At 44.1% G+C, this 22,733-nt stretch overlaps 1 protein-coding gene across 1 annotated transcript in view; it reads left to right on the top strand.

Annotated features, from left to right (window-relative positions):
• The first annotated feature begins 503 nt into the window (after positions 1 to 503).
• Positions 504 to 22,733, top strand: part of npffr1l2 (neuropeptide FF receptor 1 like 2) — a 44,699-nt gene continuing 22,469 nt past the window's right edge. The window contains exon 1 of the mRNA XM_029163745.3: positions 504 to 1,111. The gene's annotated coding sequence lies outside the window, so the exon portion shown is untranslated. The remainder of the gene's footprint in view (positions 1,112 to 22,733) is intronic.

The following is a 22,733-nucleotide window of genomic DNA, read 5'->3' as shown; positions in this document are numbered from 1 at the left end:
CAGGTCGCCAATCCTGTCACTAATGAGGAATTTGGAATCCAAAACAGGACTACAGGCTCATGGTGCAGCTGCTGTTCATGCTGAGCAATGCCAGCTCAGGCAGAATGTAGCTGCAGCAATGACTGGGAAAATGTGGAGCTTACAACGCATCAGCACCAAGATGAGAGACTAGATGAAACTGTCATGAACCACCACGTCTCAGAACTGAAACCTAGTCACAGCTGAAGTCAATAGCACACAGTTGAGGACAGTATATACATATATATATATATATATATATATATATATATATATATATATATATATATATATATATATATATATATATATATATATATATATATATATATATCAATGTTATTTATGTTTAAGTGCTGAAGCTAAGATTTAAACCCTGAGTGGCTCTGTTAACCTCATCCTTTCATCATCTCGGTCCTGATTGCTGCAAACACTTCACCCCGTTTTATCTAATGGATTGAAATCACATGTGCACGCTGTGACCTTTCCATCTTATTAATGTTTGCGATCTCCCACCATATACGTCTACAATTGTGTGGTGGTGCCTTTGAATTGTCGTGGCTTGTCGCACGTTATGCAGATGCAGGTATCAGAAACAACAGGCAATGCGAGCTGCTGCAGCATCAGGCGCGAGCAGACCAGTGCTTTTACGATGCAGTCATGCTGTTGTAGCAGGAAACCGCTTCAAGAAGCCTGCTACTCGAATGCATTTGCTCCGTGTGAATAGTTTATATTCCAAGACTTTAGGATAAATTTAAAATGAAGTTAAATCATTAAGACGCCCAGGTTCGCCGGCTCCATCTCCGACTTGTCTGATGACTCCAACATGTACAGTAAAGCTGAACGGCAGGCTGTCTTCATTCAACTAGTGTGACCGCTCTGGTCTGTGCGCTCACACACACGGAGCGGAGTCTCTGAGGCAGCGGAGCGTCGCGCTGTCCTTTAACTTCGGATTCAGGACTTCTATCACTAAAACTGCGGGCGACTCGCGGCCACCTTCTTCGTTTCCAGCGCTAACGCTACTGAGTGTTTGCTCTTTCTCCGCCAGCGACTGTTGGATATCTGCAAATTGAGGAGCGTCTGGAGCGCACAGGTAGGTCACCATTCATGCTTCACATCTGTGCTCTCATCCACGCGTTGCTATTTCCCACCCACATATGTCCTATTACCGCCGAACAGACACTGTCCAAAGAAAGAAAATTGTAAGTTTGCCACGGCAAATTACCGTAGCTTGAACTTTTTGTTCATCTGTCTTCTTTGTTTCCTATATTCCGTTTTGCTTAACAAATCTACACTCGAGACAATTTGTAGACTATTTAGGTTAGTTACGATTTTAGTTATTTTTGTGAAATCAAAAATAAATAAGGAATTTATTCTCTTTTCATTATATGTAATATTTGTATACATTTTAAACATTTTATTTTTTTGTGTTTTGAATATTTCAATGTTTTATACGTTTTAAATATATTAATTTCTATTAATAAATTTAAAACATGGCATTAAAGTAGCAAAAGAAGGGGGAGTGGCTCACTGTGAAACATGAGTCACTGCTGAGGTTGAGTCCGTGTTCTTGTGTTTTAGCGTCACAGATAAAATCTCCACCCCAAAAAAAAAACACGCGCCTCCTATAACACATCATAAGAGCGTCTCTTTGAGACATCTGTTATGTTTATAGTCAAAGCAGCCACACAGTCAAGCCTCCAAGCATCAGCACCTCATCTATTAATAACTGCAGACTCTGAGCTAAACCAAAGCATTTTCCTGATCACTTGGTTACAGATGTTTTACGGAACTCCTTAGATCTGTTAGAAGCTGACTGAAAACTGGCTTAATGGATCTCTTTGTGTGTATCTTTTGGATAAACAGAAGACTGGTTAGTTTTACTACCTAATTTGCTATATCTTGCTGTATTTGTTGCAAGCTTGTAGATACAACAGGTGACTGATCCAAACACACACGGTTTGTTTATGCACTGTCTTCACAAAGACATTCCATAAACAGAGCCGCTGAGCCATGTTGACAAAGAGATAATGAGGATGAGGACCATTCTCTACATGACTGACAGGTCTCTACTTTGTCAGTCTTTCTACTACACAGAAAACCTTCTTACACCAGACCAAATGCTACTGTACACAATTGTCTTGCCTTTACATTTGAAATACTTGAATACATTTGAAAACCTTTTTGTTATAGATTTCTCTAACTATCCATCAACAAATGTTTCAAAGTAGGCCATGAATTGTGGAATATCTATTTTTATTAGTCTACTGATAGAAGAAGTCAGGCTGCTCAAGATCAATATCAACGCAGTATTACATGGAGGAGTCACAGGAGGGAATAGTAATTCAAAAGGCTGCTAAACTGCAGATCAATATATGTTGTCAAGACAACAAATGGTCAATGTTTTTCCTGGTGAAGGAAAAATGACAGAAGTACAAATATCTTCCAAAACTTATCTAAACTTATCTGAAATTTGTTATCAGTTTTGTTGTTATTAGAGAGGAGAACATTACAAGGCAGGAAAGAGCTGGTCAAAAAATGGATCTGAATAATTCAGGTCACAGATAAATTATGACTATGCACAAGAACATTCTTACATTTTTTACCCATATATCTTTTTTATAGAGCGTGGGAGCTGTAGACGACCACAGTCAGTACACAAATATACAGCTGCACACTTGGTGACTGGAACCTCAGAAGTAGAGAAGTAAAATTCTTCACCGGCAGCCGTTCTCAGTTTGCTGGTTTGTTTTTTTTGGCAGAAACACTGATAACAATCTGCTGATAGGTAGATCTGAGCACTAGACCTAGTACTTAATAATCATGCAGTAATTCTATGATAATTGTAAAATTTACAATTATCAGAAAAGTGCAATAACTGACACTTAATTTTCCTCTTATTCACGCTCTGATTTGATTAAATTATACACCGAGAGGCTGTTGATGACAAATGAATTTACATAAAACTTTTATGTAAACAAACAGGTCAAGGCCACCACTTCAAATAATTATTCAAAAAGGTGTCAAATCATCTTCAACTAAAAACAGACTGTGCTAGACCAACACTGCTATTAGAGGGGTTGGTCAGTCTCAGCCTCAGAGTCAAAAGCTTATATTAATTTATATACCAGACCATGGGGATTTGGGGCAGCACACATTTTTTCGTTGTAGTACTGTGGACGGCCATTGGGGAGTTGCTGTGGCTCAGTACATGAGTCATCTCTTCAGGGTCAGACATTTCCTTATTCTTTTAAAATGAAAGTAGAACAAAGGGGCACACTGGCATCTGGATCTTATCTAAAGCATCAAAAGGCACAGACACTAAGTGATCAACATGTTCATTCAACCTGTTAATAAACATCAGGTTCTTTGTCATTAGTGCTATTCATGAAATCGTTCATCAAACTGAGCAAAATATTGCTCTGATAAATTTAACAAGGCTGGTATTGGTTGCTCCTGCATATGGTAATGTGCTCTTAAATGATGATCCACAAAATGAAAAGCTCTCAAAGTTAAGCTTATGCACAATCAGAACCTTTAGCATTAAAAAATGCTTATTTGTGCAAATGTATGTTCTGCATTTTCTGTTTGTTTTGCAAATGTTTAATAAATGGCTCGATGGCATATATTGTCATTCAGTCAAATCCAATTCATATCTTTCCCCTGGGTTTGCCTGACTTCCCCTTCCTGTCAGAGGCAGAGATCAAGAAAGCAAAAGTTGCAGTTAATATTCCTTTTGTCCTGGTTTCATGGTTTAAAATGTCTATTTTAAACATCCTTGGATGTGTGCACCTACTGCAGTGTGAGGCTAAAGGTAAATGATGACGATATACACTTTTACTGTTTGCAAACTGTGACCTTGTAAGCAAGCTGTATGAGCATTGTGGCAAATGGAAATAAGGTCGATCACAGTGGCTGTTGTGGCAATGCCCGAGCATCGTGCACTGAAGATCACGAACGATACTGAAATAAGGAGACTTTGGCAAATGGGAATCAAAGCCAGATCAGGAGAAAATGTCAGTAAATGCTCTAACATCCGCTGAACAGATATACACATAACACGCACACAAGTCAGTAGGTGCTACAGTATGTGTAGAAAAAAGGAAAAAAAATAGACTCTGCAAAAAAATGAATGAAATAAATCAAGAGTCCTGCAATTCAGTGATGTTGTGCTTTCACTAATGTAACTGAATTACCAGCCCAAAACAGAGAGGAGGCTCAGAAAGAAAAGTCACGTTTTTAATCGAGCAATTTTCAGACCTGAACCAACAGCAGTGAAATGGTTGTTATGTCGCTATGGTTCCTCTCAAAGTGAGGAACTAGTGTCTAAAGATGATGACTAAACAATCAACTGTGACATAGGAAATGTCTGCGAGACAGAGGCTTGGTGTGTGAATAGAGAGCAAATGAGGGATACAAGAAACAGGTGTGTGGGACTGTGGCTGACAGGGACTGAAAAACAGACTGGCCAAAATAAACACAAACCAGAGAGGAATCGTGACACTAGGATTCATATGTGTTGGCATTCACACTGTTGGATCAGATGGAAGGACCAATGGAATGAACACCAAGTCAAACACATGCTGTACACCACTTTACTCTATAAGATGCCACATGATATAAAGCATGTAGCTCCAAATGAACAGGTGGTTGAAGTTAATGCTAATACCACTAAAAATGTTTCCACAAGGTCATTCTTTAAGTCATTAAGATCAAGTGAACAGGATCTGGACTGTTGATGAATATTGGGATTTCGGTTTATGTAATGAGGACTTCAAACAGCCTTGAAAGAGGAGCTGTGTACTTGGAAAGCTGCAAACGCTCTGTCTGAGCTCTATCACAGAATGTTGTCAGGTGAGCACTGACATTTACACTAGTTATACTTCAAGGCAGTTGGCTTGTGGCTACATTTTTTTCCTTTTTATGCCATTAACATCCAAATGTGTTATGAGTGCATGGGCTTAAAGCTGTGCATCATAAAATGTGCATATATCCCAGAAAAATCACCATGGTTACACTTGTTAAGTCTTGCAGCTTGAAGGTTTGAACAAGCTTAAATTAGAACACTGTAGTATTATGTGACAGGTACAGCTGTGTTTTCTGTCATACAGTACAATGACAAGACCAGAAAACTGTATCTTTACTGACTATAGCCTTTAAAGATTTAAAGTGCTGTGTGGAAAATGCATAAGCATTTCCTGTTTTAACCTTCTCCAGATATGAGTCATATTCTTCGGCTGTCTGACATGAACAGACATCACTTTTGATGTTTAGTAAGAGGGTTCAGTGAGGACAATTAAATAAGTGTTGCTACAGTAGCCTGACTAAGCTACTGTCTCTGTGTCTGCTTATAGAGACAGAGATGAACACAAAGTCATTCTATAAGTTGAAAAGTCATTAATTTCAGACTCATTGCAAGTACAAAACAGTAATGAACTATTATGAAAACTGTGCGAACACATTGAGTCTGTTTGTGAACTTTGGCATTTGGTCAAGGACCAGGAAAAAAATACAACACTCCGCTGGCTGAGCATATTGAAAGCGCTGTGTGCTTTCATATTCAACAAGTGCCTGTACTGTACATTGATGCCACTTCTCTGAGAGCAGCGGATCCATGCAGCACAACCACGGTGTTCGATACAACAATACTTCCATACCGTCGGAAGGACACTGCTCATGTTCATATGTCTGAATTTATTAATTCATAAACTGTAGGTTCAGTCTTATAAGGTGCACTCAAGTAATCCCTTTCATTATGCCTGCTTTACAGTCACATTCATTCTGCAGTCTGGAGTCATTAAATCATTAGACATCAGCCATTACAGGCAACTTTTGATAAAGTGTAGGACAGAAATAGACGATGACAAACAGATGTGCTTAATTGTTCTTTTACAACATCAATCCATCCTTTATCGTCATAGGGGTCTGGTCTGTTGGAGGAAGCTTTTTCATGAAGATCACACTATCCACCTTATTCACAAATATAAGTATTGTTAGTAATACTGTATTCAGTAGATGTAAATATAAATTAATATGTCTTCTGTTGTAAATTTATTCATTTCTTCCTACTGACTCTAAGATAAAAGTAGCTAAACCTGGAAGAATCACTGGAAGAGTCACCATTAAATTTCAAGTTCAATAAATTATTTTCAGAAATATATCCGTTTTTAGTCTATATTACATAGCTGTAACCTCAAGAATGAAAAAGTGAAACAGAACACATCATGCGCCTTTCCTTTGGAAAAGTCACAAGTTACTAAAGACACAAGACTATTTACGTTGAGTGTTGCAGGTACCGGACTGCAGCACCTAGAGTACAGCTGAAATGAACGTGAAGACAGCACCAGACACGGACAACGTGATTTTCCTCTGCTGAGTTCTCCTTTGTTAGTGTTTATTCAAATCCATCTACCTGATACCACAAGGTTCATATTCATTTTAAGCAGTATTACTGCATATTATATACATACACATATAATGTAGCTCTACACTGATTTAGATTATGAAATACCCACAATAACATAATAAACCCAAAATACTTTCCTCTATACATACATTGATCTCCTCTTTCGCTGGTCACCTCTAAACATAGTTCAGCCCAGAGTGCATCCTTGCACTAGTATTTAATAAATGAATTATACCAACACGTTCTCATTTCCCTTTTAAGATTTAACTAACTAACTAAAACTGCGGCACAATCGTCTCTCCGAGTGCTGAGTTCTCTTTCGTTATGAAGCACAGCGAACTCGCATCGGCATAAACCACAGCCCCTGCACTGCCCCTACTGTTATGAGTCAGCTACTGCACCCATATACTTCTCCCCTTATTACAGTAAACACAAAATGGGTTTTCACCAAGATTACACACATAGTAGACCTAATACTATTATACTATGTGGTCACACATCAGTGGGGTATCACACGAGATTGTGTTACCTGAAACCATCTCTGCTTAGTATTTATGTACCTAACTTACAAACCAAATGGGGTTAGGTTACAGATGAAGAAACTGAGAAGTTGTTTTTGTAAAAACGTATTAACAAGCTGTTGAGACACCGAGTTCCCATGTTGTTTTGATGCTTGTAATGAAGACCATTGTCTAACATGTACTGTACAGAAGGTTTTAAACCTTTTATAGAATTCATATAGAATACTCATGTTAGGGTGGAGACTGTCAAGGTCATAGCATAACATTCACATTGTGTGCAGTATGGACTAATCAAACCGGCCTGTGGCCTCTGGCGCCCTATGAATGGGCAGAAGGTCATGGTCACTCCACACACATATATTCGATTTTAAATTGCATTTGTCTATTTAGTAGCTCTATATATGACTGAATATGTGACAGAAAGTGCCTTTGATGAAGCTAAGATTGGAATATGTTTAAGCAATTTGTAGCAAAAGCTTATAATATTTATTATTACACCTTTTACCAATCAGCAACTGTATGTTATCAAAGACATCAGTAGGCGGCCTTCACTAACATAGCTACTGTACACGAGTGCTCCGTTCCAAGGCTGTTTGTACTGTATGTAGTCAGTTAAACAAACAAATATGCATTACTCAAAAAAGCTGTCTGTGCATTATATATTAAACATATTTAAAGTTAGCATAATGTGCAAATGGAATTTTAGGTTGTTATAAATGACTTCTTACTAGCATTTCTTGCAGAGTGAAAAGAATGACAGCACTTTTTATAAAAGTTCTGTTCAACAGGCACCTTTTTTATAATTCTTTCTAACACATGGTGATTAAAAGTTCAGCAATCCTTCACAAACCTCCTTTACAACAGTCATACAATAATTTGAGGTTTTGAAGTAAATACATTTTTTTAATTAAAAACAGAAAGCAAGTGAATTGGCGGGTAAATTGTAAGTTCAAGGGTGTTTTTGGGTTTCACGGAATTGCTTGGCGCAACAGCAGCGAGAACAAGCACATCACAGAAGTTACAAAGGCCAGTGTGGGAATTAAATTAAATTATAAATTTATAAAAGTAAGAGAGGTCTACATCATCTCACTCTATGACATTTTTCTGTATTTGCATGGAGTGCTTGCATGCATAGATTAAATGAGCCCAAGGAGGAATGGTTTTGCTGCAGCATAAAAGGGGTTTGTCAGTTTGTTTACATTTGGCTCTCAAATAAAAGGAGCAAATGCTGGAACAAACTCACAGAGTTGAAGCGGTTTTGCTAAGCTGAATACATGCTGCCAATCCAAACTGCTGAGAGGGAGGTGCTCCATTAATTAATTAATAAAAGAACAGAAGACAAGGATCAACGTTTGCGCCATTAAATAGGGCGACATCCAACAAAGATACAGAGTCACGCTGAGCAGGAAAGGGCAGAATAGATGGCAGGTCACCTTTGCCATAGCCATACAAAAATGTCATGTTGAGTAGTCAGTTAGAAGACAGTGACAACTTGATTTGCTTTCCTGGTCCAAGACAAGAAACAGCTTAAAGTACAACACTGTGTAGTTTTTTAGTGCTGTACAGTAAGTACTCTACCTTACTAAAAAGTAGCTTACTGAAATTTACTAGACGGAAGCTGCTGCTGCACCTTAATAGCTGGTTCTTAGAGTTTCTGCAGATAAAATGTCAAGCAAACCTAAGAGGTTTATTATGAGGGAGAGTTCTGTGAGTAGAGGGGATATATGCCAGGCTGGAGTGCACTCTGGAACACACGCAGATCAATATTTAACACTGCACATGTGCAGTGCCTTAAGCGAAGCCTGGAGGCAAAGGTGATGAGGAGGAGACCCTGGACATGTTGCAACACAGACACATACAGTAAATATACATGCGCAGCTCAGAGATCAGAGCTCACGCTCAAAATTGGCTGCTACTTTCCATGACAGCTGTTTTTGAACTGTAACAAAGGTGACAACAGTGACAAAGGCAAAATCTTTGGTTTTTCAAAGTGGTGCTGAATCCACGCCAATTCTTGTGCAAAGAGACGTCTAGTGCATCGTGAAACATTTCTCAATCAGACCCAAAGCAAATTACTATGCATGATTATAAAAGATATGAAGGAAAACAGACCTGGCAACAGGCCAGTAAATTTCACATGGTCGACATCAAAAACCAAAAGTATACCCTAAACTTTTACCTGCCTTCTGCAGCTGACAAGAAAATTGGACATGCTAAAGCGTAGCACGAGGATCACATGAAATGAAACTGCTGCATGAAGCCTCCGATTACAGTTGAATGTAAACAAGCCACACACGCAGACGGCAATGTATACTTTAGTCTTCAGAAATATTGAAATAAGTGGCGTCTTAAATGCTGCAAACGAAGAATTGGAAAATATTTTAGGAATCTGGAATAAAATTGTTCTCTCTGCTGTGAAAGTGTTTGAAAGTCACTAAAGGTGTGATGCATTTGAATAGTAACTGAAAGCTGCTGTTTGTTTGGGGTTTTGCAGCTGAAAAGAGTTTCTTCCAATATCTTCAGAAGAAAATGTAGCTTTTTAACATTAGCATAAGAAAAGAACACAAATAACACTCCTCTGAGGCATCCTACTCTTTGTGCTGCTTTACCCTTCTTAACCTTTTCTTGGTTCTTGGTCAGTTTGGGATGTGACCTTTTCTTTGTACTTTTGGCTGGAAGGTCAACATCCTGCAATCACCTCTTCATTGTTGACTTTGAGACTGGTCTTTTGTGGGCACTGTTTAATGAAGCAGCTGAGGTTTTTAATATGGTCAAAGCCACTTTACGCTGTTCTGAGTAGTGTGTGATCTTTAGTGTCTTGGCACTTTGTTTGGTGGAACCGTTTAAAACAATTACAGAAATAATTCAGTTTTACATCAGTAGAAAAGGCCACAATTGATGCGGTTCCAGTCTAAATAAAAAAACAGCTGCTTGTAACAATTTCATCATTGACAAAACAAACAAAAGTATCCCCAAATTTTTTTTAAATTGTTGTGGGTTTAAATAGTCACAAAAATAAAAGCTGCACATGATGTTTATTTATTTGGAGGAATTACATGTGTCTGATGGTTTATTGCAAACAAAGTGCCATTTGTAAGGGAGATGGAGATTTTCAAGTGCAGTTACAGTATAATCTGTTATTACTACTACAGTAAATGGAAGCAAAATGACCCAAGGTATCGTTGATTATATTTCACCTGCATGCTTGTTAATATCAAATAGAGTATATCAGCTCTTGCAGGGATCCACCCAATGGCATGAATCTTAGAAAGACTAATGTTAGCTGCCCCTTGGGAATTTAGAAATGTCATAGACAGAACAAAAAAAAAACATGGCATTTCTGCAGCAGCAGACAGATGATTATACCTGTTATTATAGGAGGTACAGTATTTGAAGATTCACTACTATAAGTGCTTTTCAATCTAATACAGTCTACACAGTATTTAAAATTTATTAGTTTAAATTCAAGGAAGACTTTTTTAGTATATAATTTCACATTGCAAACTTTTTTATGAACTGGAAATGTGTGGATGTACAGTAATATCAATTTGCAATGACAACAAAAACCACACACTACTACTGAATATAGGTTTTTGCCTTCTAAGGAATTTGGGTAGCTTGTGATTCTTTTGCTTTTCTTTTTTGTAGAGCACCCGTGATTTACTGTAAGCCAATGACGAGGCCACAGGTCACATGCAAAAGTATACAGAATGCAGTATTTATTGGGAGCGGTAAACCACACTCCCTTCTAGAAGCTGGTCTACTTGCATTTCACAGGACTAACATACACAAAGAGTACATACATCTTTGAATTGAATTGTGCGAATGTAATGACGTGGTCTTATTTTAGTTCATGAGACCCTACAGTATGCAATGTCCATTTGGTGAATGGTATAGTGACACTAAAAGGCTTTTTTTGGATTTCTACAGCTCCAGGATGACCTCAAAGTCGGCAACACAGATGGCTCTGCATCCATGCAGACGGCTGAAAGCTCAGAAAATCACCATGGCATCAAATGTTGTTTAGTTAAAGGACCACTCCAGTAGATTGGGTTGTTGACAGTTGAATTGAGTGTTGGTTGAAAGTTACTTGGTGGACCTCAGAGTGGAGGGCAGTTTTAGCCACACAATGACACCTCAATGCATCAAATACTCTAGTTATGCCCCATATAAATCAGAGCTGAAGTTAACTGGGGGGAGAAATGGTGGAGTGGCTGAAGTGAGCAGACACTTGCATTAAAGTGGCAGGAGTCACGCTTACATCAGTGGAGCAATCTTGACGCCAGACCTGATCAACAGATGGCAGCTAGAGGTGGACGTGACAAAAGCAAAAATCAACATCTACCAAGTGTGTGCGTATATATATACACACATAATCTATATTTTTCTTGCCATGAAAGTGATATTTTGTTTTTTGTTGTATCGAGTGAGCTGAGATGCTGTTGAGAAGCCATTGAGTGCTTTCTCAAAGGAGCATGTCTCTAGAGGAAAGACAGGAAAGTGCTTCTTTCCTGTGTTGTGCTGGCTGTCTGACCAAAATACTTCTGTGCTACTGGCATCTACTTTGAGTTCAAGAGCAAGGCTATGCTGGAGCCTTGATACAATTCAGTCTCCCTTTTAGAGAAAGGGTTGTTAGACAGCTGCATTAAACGTCAGCAGTACTGTACAGTAGGTGTGCTCTGTAACCCAGGAACATGCAGTTATTGCCCAGAAAATACAATTTATATGTATATATAAATAATATAATATATTCTATATAATTATAAAATTCCACATCTGTCTACTGTTTTGAATGTCTAATTTAAAGAATCCTTCATTTTACATTTTCACTTAAATAGCTGAGTTTGCACATTGTCAGGGACTCGGGCAGGCGGCGAACCCACATGCACAGCACGGAGGCGAGAGTATAATCAACAAAAGGTTTATTATCCAAAGGCACGGTCAGACGGTCCAGGTCATACACAAGATGGCTCGGCAACAGTACAGGCAGGGAACAGGCAAAACTCACGGTAAGTAGATAATCCAGGGTCGGGCAGGATACACGATGCAGACAGGAACAAAACACGGGAAACATGAAACACGGGGACTCCGGAAACTAGGGACGCTCAGCTCAGGGATTCACAAGAAACACGAACACTCATGGGACTCGAATACGACAATCTGGCAAGTGACTACGGGAACAGGAGGCGACTAAATACACGGGTGAGTGATTACTGATGCAGCGCAGGTGAGGATAACGACCGGGTGAAACAAGAACAGCTGTGACGTGACATGACTCGGAAGTGAAGCTAGAACACAAAACAGAGACCGGGGAACTACCAAAATAAAACAGGAAACGGAACCTGGAACCAAAATAAGACAAGGAATCAACTAGAACAAAAACACAGATCATGACAAGAACAAAAACACAGATCATGACAGTACCCCCCCCCCCTATGGCGCCTTCCACGGCGCCTACGGAAGCCCCCCCCCCCAAACCAGGGCGGGCGGAGGGTGGTCCCAGGCGGAGGGACCGGATCCCTACCCCTCAAGGTACACGAGCAGGGTGGGAGGAGGGAGGACCGGGGGAGGGCCAAAACAAGAGTCCACAACAAAGTCCACGACCAGGGAAGACATGAAGTTCAGAGATTCCGTCACGGAGGGTGACGGCGTGGCGAGATCCTGCTCAGCAGCCGCTGAGCCAGGGTGGCACTCTTAGTGCCCTTGGGCTGGACCGATGTCCCCGGGAGCCAACCCGAATGGCAACGTCCTCCAGGCGGACGCTGATCCGATGGGCTGAGGAGTCGAGGCGGGCGTCGCCGCAGGAGGCAGCGCCATCCGGGCAGCAGGAGGCGCCGAGGGCGAGGCCACTTGTCCGGCGGCCGGGGCAAGGACGAGGCAGGGGCCAGCGGCGTCCTCTTTGGACCACCGCGACGAGAGACAGGAACCGATGCAGGCGCGGCCGGAGCCGGGCCGCCAGGAACCGATGCAGGTGCGGCCGGAGCCGGGACGGGAGCGACCCCCTCCTGGAGGTCGGCAGGGACTACGACGGGAACGACCCCCTCCTGGAGGTCGGCAGGAACTACGGCGGGAGCGACCCCCTCCTGGAGGTCGGCAGGAACTACGACGGGAGCGACCCCCTCCTGGAGGTCGGCAGGAACTACGGCGGGAGCGACCCCCTCCTGGAGGTCGGCAGGAACTACGGCGGGAGCGACCCCCTCCTGGAGGTCGGCAGGAACAACGACGGGAGCGACCCCCTCCTGGAGGTCGGCAGGAACTACGACGGGCGCGACCCCCTCCTGGAGGTCCGCCGGAGCTGCGACGGGAGCGACCCCCTCCTGGAGGTCGGCAGGAACTATGACGGGAGCGACCCCCTCCTGGGGGTCGACAGGAACTGCGACGGGCGCGACCCCCTCCTGGGGATCCGCCGGGACTGCGACGGGCGCGACCCCCTCCTGGGGATCCGCCGGGACTGCGACGGGCGCGACCCCCTCCTGGGGATCCGCCGGGACTGCGGCTGGCGCGACCTCCTCCTGGAGGCGCGCAGGAACTGCGGCTGGCGCGACCTCCTCCTGGAGGCGCGCAGGAACTGCGGCTGGCGCGACCTCCTCCTGGAGGTGCGCAGGAACTGCGGCTGGCGCGACCTCCTCCTGGAGGTGCGCAGGAACTGCGGCTGACGCGACCTCCTCCTGGAGGTGCGCAGGAACTGCGGCTGACGCGACCTCCTCCTGGAGGTGCGCAGGAACTGCGGCTGACGCGACCTCCTCCTGGAGGTGCGCAGGAACTGCGGCTGACGCGACCTCCTCCTGGAGGCGCGCAGGAACTACAGCTAGCGCGACCTCCTCCTGGAGGTGCGCAGGAACTGCGGCTGACGCGACCTCCTCCTGGAGGCGCGCAGGAACTACGGCTAGCGCGACCTCCTCCTGGAGGTGCGCAGGAACTGCGGCTGGCGCGACCTCCTCCTGGAGGTGCGCAGGAACTGCGGCTGGCGCGACCTCCTCCTGGAGGTGCGCAGGAACTGCAACTGGCGCGACCCCCTCCTGGAGGTGCGCAGGAACTGCGGCTAGCGCGACCCCCTCCTGGAGGTGCGCAGGAACTGCAACTGGCGCGACCTCCTCCTGGAGGTGCGCAGGAACTGCGACTGGCGCGACCTCCTCCTGGAGGTGCGCAGGGACTGCGACTGGCGCGACCCCCTCCTGGAGGTGCGCAGGAACTGCGACTGGCGCGACCTCCCCCTGGAGGTGCGCAGGAACTGCGACTGGCGCGACCTCCCCCTGGAGGTGCGCAGGAACTGCGACTGGCGCGACCTCCTCCTGGAGGTGCGCAGGAACTGCTGCAGGTGCTGCCTCCTCCTGGAGGCCGGCGGGCGCGGCGGCTCCAAGGGTGACGGGGACTAGAACGACCGCTACAGGGCCGACAGGAACGGGGACTGGAACGACCGCTACAGGGTCGACAGGAACGGGGTCAGAGACAGGGGTGACCTCTACTTGGCCTACGGGAACGCCCTCAACTTGGCCTACGGGAACGCCCTCAACTTGGCCTACGGGAACGCCCTCAACTTGGTCGACAGGGACAGGAACTGGAACGCCCTCAACTTGGTCGACAGGGACAGGAACTGGAACGCCCTCAACTTGGTCGACAGGGACAGGAACTGGAACGCCCTCAACTTGGTCGACAGGGACAGGAACTGGAACGACCTCAACTTGGTCGACAGGGACAGGAACTGGAACGACCTCAACTTGGTCGACGGGGACAGGAACTGGAACGACCTCAATTTGGTCGACGGGGACAGGAACTGGAACGACCTCAATTTGGTCGACAGGGACAGGAACGACCTCAACATGGCCGACAGGAACAGGAACTGGAACGACCTCAATTTGGTCGACAGGGACAGGAACTGGAACGACCTCAATTTGGTCGACAGGGACAGGAACTGGAACGACCTCAACATGGCCGACAGGAACTGGAACGACCTCAACATGGCCGACAGGAACTGGAACGACCTCAACATGGCCGACAGGAACTGGAACGACCTCAACATGGCCGACAGGAACTGGAACGACCTCTACATGGCCGACAGGGACGGGAACTGGAACGACCTCAACATGGCCGACAGGGACGGGAACTGGAACGACCTCAACATGGCCGACAGGAACTGGAACGACCTCAACATGGCCGACAGGAACTGGAACGACCTCAACATGGCCGACAGGAACTGGAACGACCTCAACATGGCCGACAGGAACTGGAACGACCTCAACATGGCCGACAGGAACTGGAACGACCTCAACATGGCCGACAGAAACTGGAACGACCTCAACATGGCCGACAGAAACTGGAACGACCTCTACAGGGCCGACAGGGACTGGAACGGCCGCAACATGGCCGACAGGGACTGGAACGGCCGCAACATGGCCGACAGGGACTGGAACGGCCGCAACATGGCCGCCAGGGACTGGAACGGCCTCTACTTGGCCGACAGGAACTAGAACGGCGTCCTCCTCTGAGGAGCCGACAGGAACTGGAACTAGAACGGCCTCAATATGGCCGACGGGAACAGGAACGGCGTCCTCCTCTGAGGAGCCGACAGGAACTAGAACGGCGTCCTCCTCTGAGGAGCCGACAGGAACTAGAACGGCGTCCTCCTCTGAGGAGCCGACAGGAACTAGAACGGCCGCAACATGGCCGACAGGAGCTGGAACGGCCGCAACATGGCCGACAGGGACTGGAACGGCGTCAACTCCGGAGCGGGCATGACAGCTTACCGCTGCCGAGCTCGACGGGGAAGACGTCGGGCCTGATTGGGTGGGGCTAACGGTCGTCAGACGGACGGTGCCCTCTGACGGGGACAAGGACGGAACTGGGGTCTGGGCGACACACGACTGATCTGGGGTCTGGGCGACACACGGCTGATCTGGGGTCTGGGCGACACACGGCTGATCTGGGGTCTGGGCGACACACGGCTGATCTGGGGTCTGGGCGACACACGGCTGATCTGGGGTCTGGGCGACACACGGCTGATCTGGGGTCTGGGCGACACACGGCTGATCTGGGGTCTGGGCGACACACGGCTGATCTGGGGTCTGGACTAGGTTCGACTGGGCTGGGGCCTGGAGACGACAGGGCTGCACCGGGGCGTGAGTAACACACGGCTGAACTGGGGTCTGGGCAGCGCGCGGCTGATCTGGAGACTGAGCAGCGCGCGGCTGAACTGGAGACTGAGCAGCGCGCGGCTGAACTGGAGACTGAGCAGCGCGCGGCTGAACTGGAAACTGAGCAGCGCGCGGCTGAACTGGAAACTGAGCAGCGCGCGGCTGAACTGGAAACTGAGCAGCGCGCGGCTGACTTGGAGACTGAGCAGCGCGCGGCTGAACTGGAAACTGAGCAGCGCGCGGCTGAACTGGAAACTGAGCAGCGCGCGGCTGAACTGGAAACTGAGCAGCGCGCGGCTGAACTGGAAACTGAGCAGCGCGCGGCTGAACTGGAAACTGAGCAGCGCGCGGCTGACTTGGAGGCTGAGCAGCGCGCGGCTGAACTGGAGACTGAGCAGCGCGCGGCTGAACTGGAGACTGAGGGCCGCGTGAGAGCAGGAAATCCTCCCAGGGAAACAACCATGGAGCTGGGCAGGTTGGTGTAGGCACGACGATCCGACGGGGCGGGGAGAAGGAAACCGAAACCATCGGCGGTGCGACTGGCGCTGGCGTGGTGCAGAGCGCGTCGCTTAACTCGTCAAACTTCGCGCACAGTCGCTCGTAGAGGCGATGAACGCTGGGGTGATCTAACGCGGTGTCATCGTCCTCCAGCGTCACTATTGCCACCTCTACGGCGCTGCGCTGATCCTCCGAGTTACTAGCCCGTCGGTAATCCTCCGCAAGGATCTCGAAATACTTATGTAGGTCGCTGGGTAGCTCGGCGCAGGTAAACTCCATACTTCCGCGGGAGAGTTATATTTGCCGTAAAAAAACAAGGGAAAAAACAGTCACTGACCTGACCGGAGGCTAAGTGCTGGCTGGGTCCAAGAGTGGCCAGATTGTTCTGTCAGGGACTCGGGCAGGCGGCGAACCCACATGCACAGCACGGAGGCGAGAGTATAATCAACAAAAGGTTTATTATCCAAAGGCACGGTCAGACGGTCCAGGTCATACACAAGATGGCTCGGCAACAGTACAGGCAGGGAACAGGCAAAACTCACGGTAAGTAGATAATCCAGGGTCGGGCAGGATACACGATGCAGACAGGAACAAAACACGGGAAACATGAAACACGGGGACTCCGGAAACTAGGGACGCTCAGCTCAGGGATTCACAAGAAACACGAACACTCATGGGACTCGAATACGACAATCTGGCAAGTGACTACGGGAACAGGAGGCGACTAAATACACGGGTGAGTGATTACTGATGCAGCGCAGGTGAGGATAACGACCGGGTGAAACAAGAACAGCTGTGACGTGACATGACTCGGAAGTGAAGCTAGAACACAAAACAGAGACCGGGGAACTACCAAAATAAAACAGGAAACGGAACCTGGAACCAAAATAAGACAAGGAATCAACTAGAACAAAAACACAGATCATGACAAGAACAAAAACACAGATCATGACACACATTTCCTGATCTAATATGGGGAGACTCGAGGTGTGGATACAACAAGCCGAGCCTCACGCTAAAGAGCAAAAATCACAAAGTCACAAAATGAAATAACAAGTGGTCGTGTTTCAGTTTCACAGCTTGCCACCAATATGATGTTTGCAGAATAGAGTTTGCAATGTTTGTTAAACAACAATTTCTTACAATCTGCCTAATGTGTTTAACAATGTACAAGGTGTGACATAATTATTAGTTTTGATTGTGCAAAATGCCTGCAGAGAAAACTCATGATCTGAAGTAGGACAGTTCTTTGCTCCTGAAGGGGGTGAAGCCAGGGGGAAAAAGGAGGACTAGTACGTTTAACAAGGTTCATTAGTATTTACAATTCTTTAAGTTAAACACCGAACATGAGGTAAGTTGATAATTTATATACACATCCACACATCAGAAAGCAATACAAACCAAAATCACACTATGCATGGAAAAAAGGCTAAAGTAAACAAAATCGAACAAATAAATAACAAAATAAACCAAACCAAACAAACTATACTAAAACCAACAAAGTACACAATGGTCCCCCCATTGTGGAACCTAACCAGTGGGAGAAATTAAATCCATGGCATAAGCCGGAACACAACACACTTTGACCCATCGGGTCGCGAATTGTAGCTGGACCCAGAAGAGTAGTTTGGGTCGTAGGGCAGTCACGACTTTGAAAATTGTAGATGCACACTGATGGCATCAAAACTATGAATTCACACATGTGAAATTAAATACATACAGTAACAAAGATGTGTGTAACAACTGAAAATATATCATATTCTAGGTTCTTAAAAGTCACCTTTTGCTTTGATTACTGCTTTGCCCACTCTTGGCATTCTCTTGATGAGCTTCAAGATGCAGTCACCTGCAATGGTTTTCACTTCACAGGTGTGCCCTGTCAGCTTTAATAAGGGGGATTTCTGCCTTAGAAATGGGGTTGGGACCATCAGTTGTGTTGTGCAGAAGTCAGGTGGATACCCAACTGATAGTCCTACTGAATAGACTGTTGAAATTTACTTTAAGAAATGAAGGGCAGTCAGTCCGAAAAATTGGGAAAATTTTGAAAGTGTTCCCAGATGAAGTCAGAAAAACCATTAAGCACTACAAAGAAACTGGCTCACATGCGGACCACCCCAGGAAAGGAAGAGTCACCTCTGCTGCGGAGGATAAGTTCATCCGAGTCACCAGCCTCAGAAATCGCAGGTTAACAGCAGCTAGCTGTTCTAGCACTTTCAGTAACGGTCATCAGGTACAGATGTCATAATCCCATTGGCATAATAAGCTGGCCAAGAGAGAAGATAGAAGCCACTGACATTAAGACAACAAAGTTCCTTACAATGCATGTCCACCCTAAATCCAGCACCCTGAGTGACTGTACGCTAAGCGGAAGGTGGGAAACCGAGGATTAGTGAGCGTCAAAGCCACTATCCAGGATGAAACAACTATCCATCCATCCATTTTCTAGGCACTTATTCCCATGCCGGGGTACTGGAGCCTACCCAGCTACAGTATCTATAGGCAAGAGTCGCCAGTCCATCGCAGGACAACACACACAGACAGACAACCATACACACACACACACACACACACACACACACACACACTGTGGAACATCTGTGCTGAGTACAGGCTGGAAGTCCCAAAGTCCAAATGGGACACACCTCCAGAGGTGGTTGAAAATGACAGAGCTAAGATCCCGTGGGACTTCCAGATACAGACTGACAAACTGATAAAGGCCAACCAACCTGACATGGTAGTGGTGGACAAACAAGAAAACAAGACTAGAAGAAGGAACACGAGAAGATTGAGAAGTACAATTTCTTTTCTATTAATCTGATTAATCGATTTATCGATTTCCATGGATAGGTTTTTGTGTGACTCCAAACATAGCTGTAGATAAGACACAAGAACAGGAAAAACAAGACAATTTATTTAATTTAATTTCAGACATTTACAGTAATAGTTGTGCTATAATAATACACAACTTAATTTCAATGAAAGCATTTTAAAAGACATTGTGTTCGCTGTTTGCTCTCAAAGGTTTGACAGGGTTGTTATATTTATTGGTTGTTTTATTAAACCTAAAAGTCGTCTTCTAATACTTTCTCTTATCACGTCAATCATTGTCTCAGGTAATTTTATTCTATTCTATTCTATTCTATTCTTCACAGGGATTCACAATGATCCCTGGGTACCTGTCACACGTGCTCAGACAGGAGCACGTGTATATATATATATATATACACACAGGAGTAGTCGTGATGTTCTCAGTGCTGTTATGCCACCCTTTTTTTACTCTACTACAGTATAACATTTGCTGATAGTGTAGCAGGCGTGTTGTTAGTTAGCAAGTACTTTTCATACTCAACGGTTTGCGAATTATAGTTTTCTGAAAATGAATTTGTCTTTGTAGCCCAGTGTGTCACACTCTGTGGCTGTCACTGAGCTGCCAAGTGTTTGATTTCACAGCTGAGTGTGTTACATAATACATGTGAGCTGCGGACAATATTTCTGGTTTCAGGCGTTCCCCTCCTCAGAGGCAAGCAAATGCTTATTCGTCTAAACTCAGCACAACAGGGCAACAGTATTTTAAGCAAAACACACGCTAGCGCAACAAATTGAGTGAGTTTCTGCAGGAGGTTTAGAGGCTTATTTTGAAACAGAAAATAATTTACCTTACAACAACCTGGGTGATTTAGCATTATGGTTACATCTTATTGCATCACTGCTAGTACATTACAATCTTGAGAGTTTGCACTCTAGAGCGTCCATGTTTTCCATCCAAGCATTTGTACAGAATATTATGTTTGCTAAGTGATAAAAGATGCTTAGATGCCTAATAGTACGTTGGTCTAAAAGATGGGAATCACATTTCAATAATGGCAACAGAAGATTATTTACAAGACAATTATAATATAATAGCGCTTCTTTGTTTTGTTAGCTTTTTTCTGGGATTTGTGTGGAGGCGTGTGTGAGCGTGACACAATAGAAGTGCAACATTTGCATTTGTAGGATGCAATGTCTACTAATTAGAAATTACTTGGGCGACACCACCTCTGGCTGTGATGCTGGGCGTAGTATGATTGCTGACTTTCTCTTTGGTAGAATTGGCTCATGAAGATCTCTCCAGACATTCACACACTGATCAACAACCTACAAATATGATGAGCGGTACATGATCAGATTTGAAAATGTCCTTTAGGAGATTAAATGCACTTAATAAGAAATGGCTACAATGTGATTGTGACAATTGTCACTATAATGCACTGCACATGTATCTGTTCTGTAAAGGGACATCTATCCACAACTGCTATAAGCTGTGAGTTTTGTTTTGTTGTAGTGAACATCAGTGTAACATCAGTGCAATAGCAACATTTATCAATCAATAATTTGTAATACAGCAAGATTGGAAAGTATAGATGTCTTTCTTTAGCATTGTGTTGCATTTCAATAGGTTTCTATATTGTAATTTTATATACACTAGCCAGGCAACAGTATAGGAGCTCAAGGTAAAATGGAGAAAGCCTCTGCTGCTGCAGTAAGTCAAGTCATGTTGTCTTGAGCAATCTGAATGAGGTGACAATGACAAGGAAGTTGGTAAGTCTCTGTCCTTCATACAGTATGCAATCACTCACTTCTCAGTCGTGACCCCAGTGTCAAAAGACTGACAGTAAGAAAAACAGACGTTAATAAAAATGCTACCCACAGAGCCAATACAGTACAACATCCTTTTCATTAATGCTATCTTTTCCGTATTTAGTTACGTCCATTTTTCACTTAGTGACTTTTAATATGGTTAAAACACCTACGTTATATGGGTCAATCCTGTCACGTGACCATAATTGCAACCTTTATTGTACAGTAATTATAAACTTTATTGTAAATATGTGACTTACTTATAAATGTATAGAGTATTTGTTGGAAATTAGGCTCGGAGTTTGATTTAAGATTCTATGGGGTTTCTAATAAGACTCATTACAATTAAAAATTGGGCTCAAGCAGCACCACATGATCAGCATTTATTATTTTTTACACTTTCTCCTACTATGCCACACTTTCTATAACAATACTACAATAACAGCACTATTACATTCATAAAGCTTCTCATGCATTTGTCATAACAGTTGCTGTGACTTGGCAGCACAAGGTTAAGCATCCAGCTCTGCACTTCATAAATCTTATATACAATCATTCATCACCTTTAAAAGGTTTTTTATAACCTTTGCTCTTTTGTGATTACTACAAAACTCTTACATTGGCTGCAATGTGTGAAAGCACGATTTCTTGTACAGTACATTCATTGGAAAATGAAACGATTTAGCAAAGCTATTGTTTATTAAAGCATGTGTGTTCACTAATGTGCTACTGTACACGTATGAAAATATCCAAAATGTTCTGTGTGACAAAACAATAACACATCTGTTTTTTGGAAACACACTGTTTCCAAAATTACTGTAATTCTGTTTCTACAATTTAATTTCTACTTTCCTGCATCAAATAACTGACACATTTTCTGATAAAACAAAACTTTAACATTTTTGCCTGTACTGTATGTTTGTCACCATGGAACGTCAGCATGCGATAGCAACCAACTGAAGTAGCCAATTTAAAACTGATTATTGCTAACTAAAACTTTATATAACATTTTACAACTTTATATAACATGTGTAACTTGACTGCACAGTATGTGACTTTCTGTGCACAGTTCACCCGTGGGATCAATTCGATTTTGAATCTTGAATAATGTGAGGAGGAAGACGACCGTGAAGAAGAGGCTAATGAGACAGGTTTGCAGGACCGGTGCTTGGTTAGTGGACAGCCACTGTGTGGCCAGACACCAGAGCTGCAGTGGGTGAATGGTTCAGATTTTTTAGTGTGACTATTCAGATGAGTCAAAAAGTGATCCTGTCCTAAAAATAGGTATAAGGTAAAAAAAGTTGAGACATAGAATACAATGAAAATAAGTTGAGGTTTGATGGCATAGACCAAATCTAAACATATATTTGCACTAAAAAGCATAGCAATAAGATCAGCAATAATATATTTATGTAATATATTAACTGTATTAATGTATTAAATAATAGTGATATTTCTAAATATTCTGAACTATAAACACTTCTCCTTCTGCCTACAGTATAATATGCTTACAGGATCTTGTTCATTACTTTATTGGATTTA

The sequence above is a fragment of the Betta splendens genome, chromosome 9 (genome assembly GCF_900634795.4).
Source record: "Betta splendens chromosome 9, fBetSpl5.4, whole genome shotgun sequence".
Classification (NCBI taxonomy): Eukaryota; Metazoa; Chordata; class Actinopteri; order Anabantiformes; family Osphronemidae; genus Betta; species Betta splendens.
The sequence above is the reverse complement of the archived record's forward strand: the minus strand, read 5'-3'. Positions and strand labels throughout refer to the sequence as shown.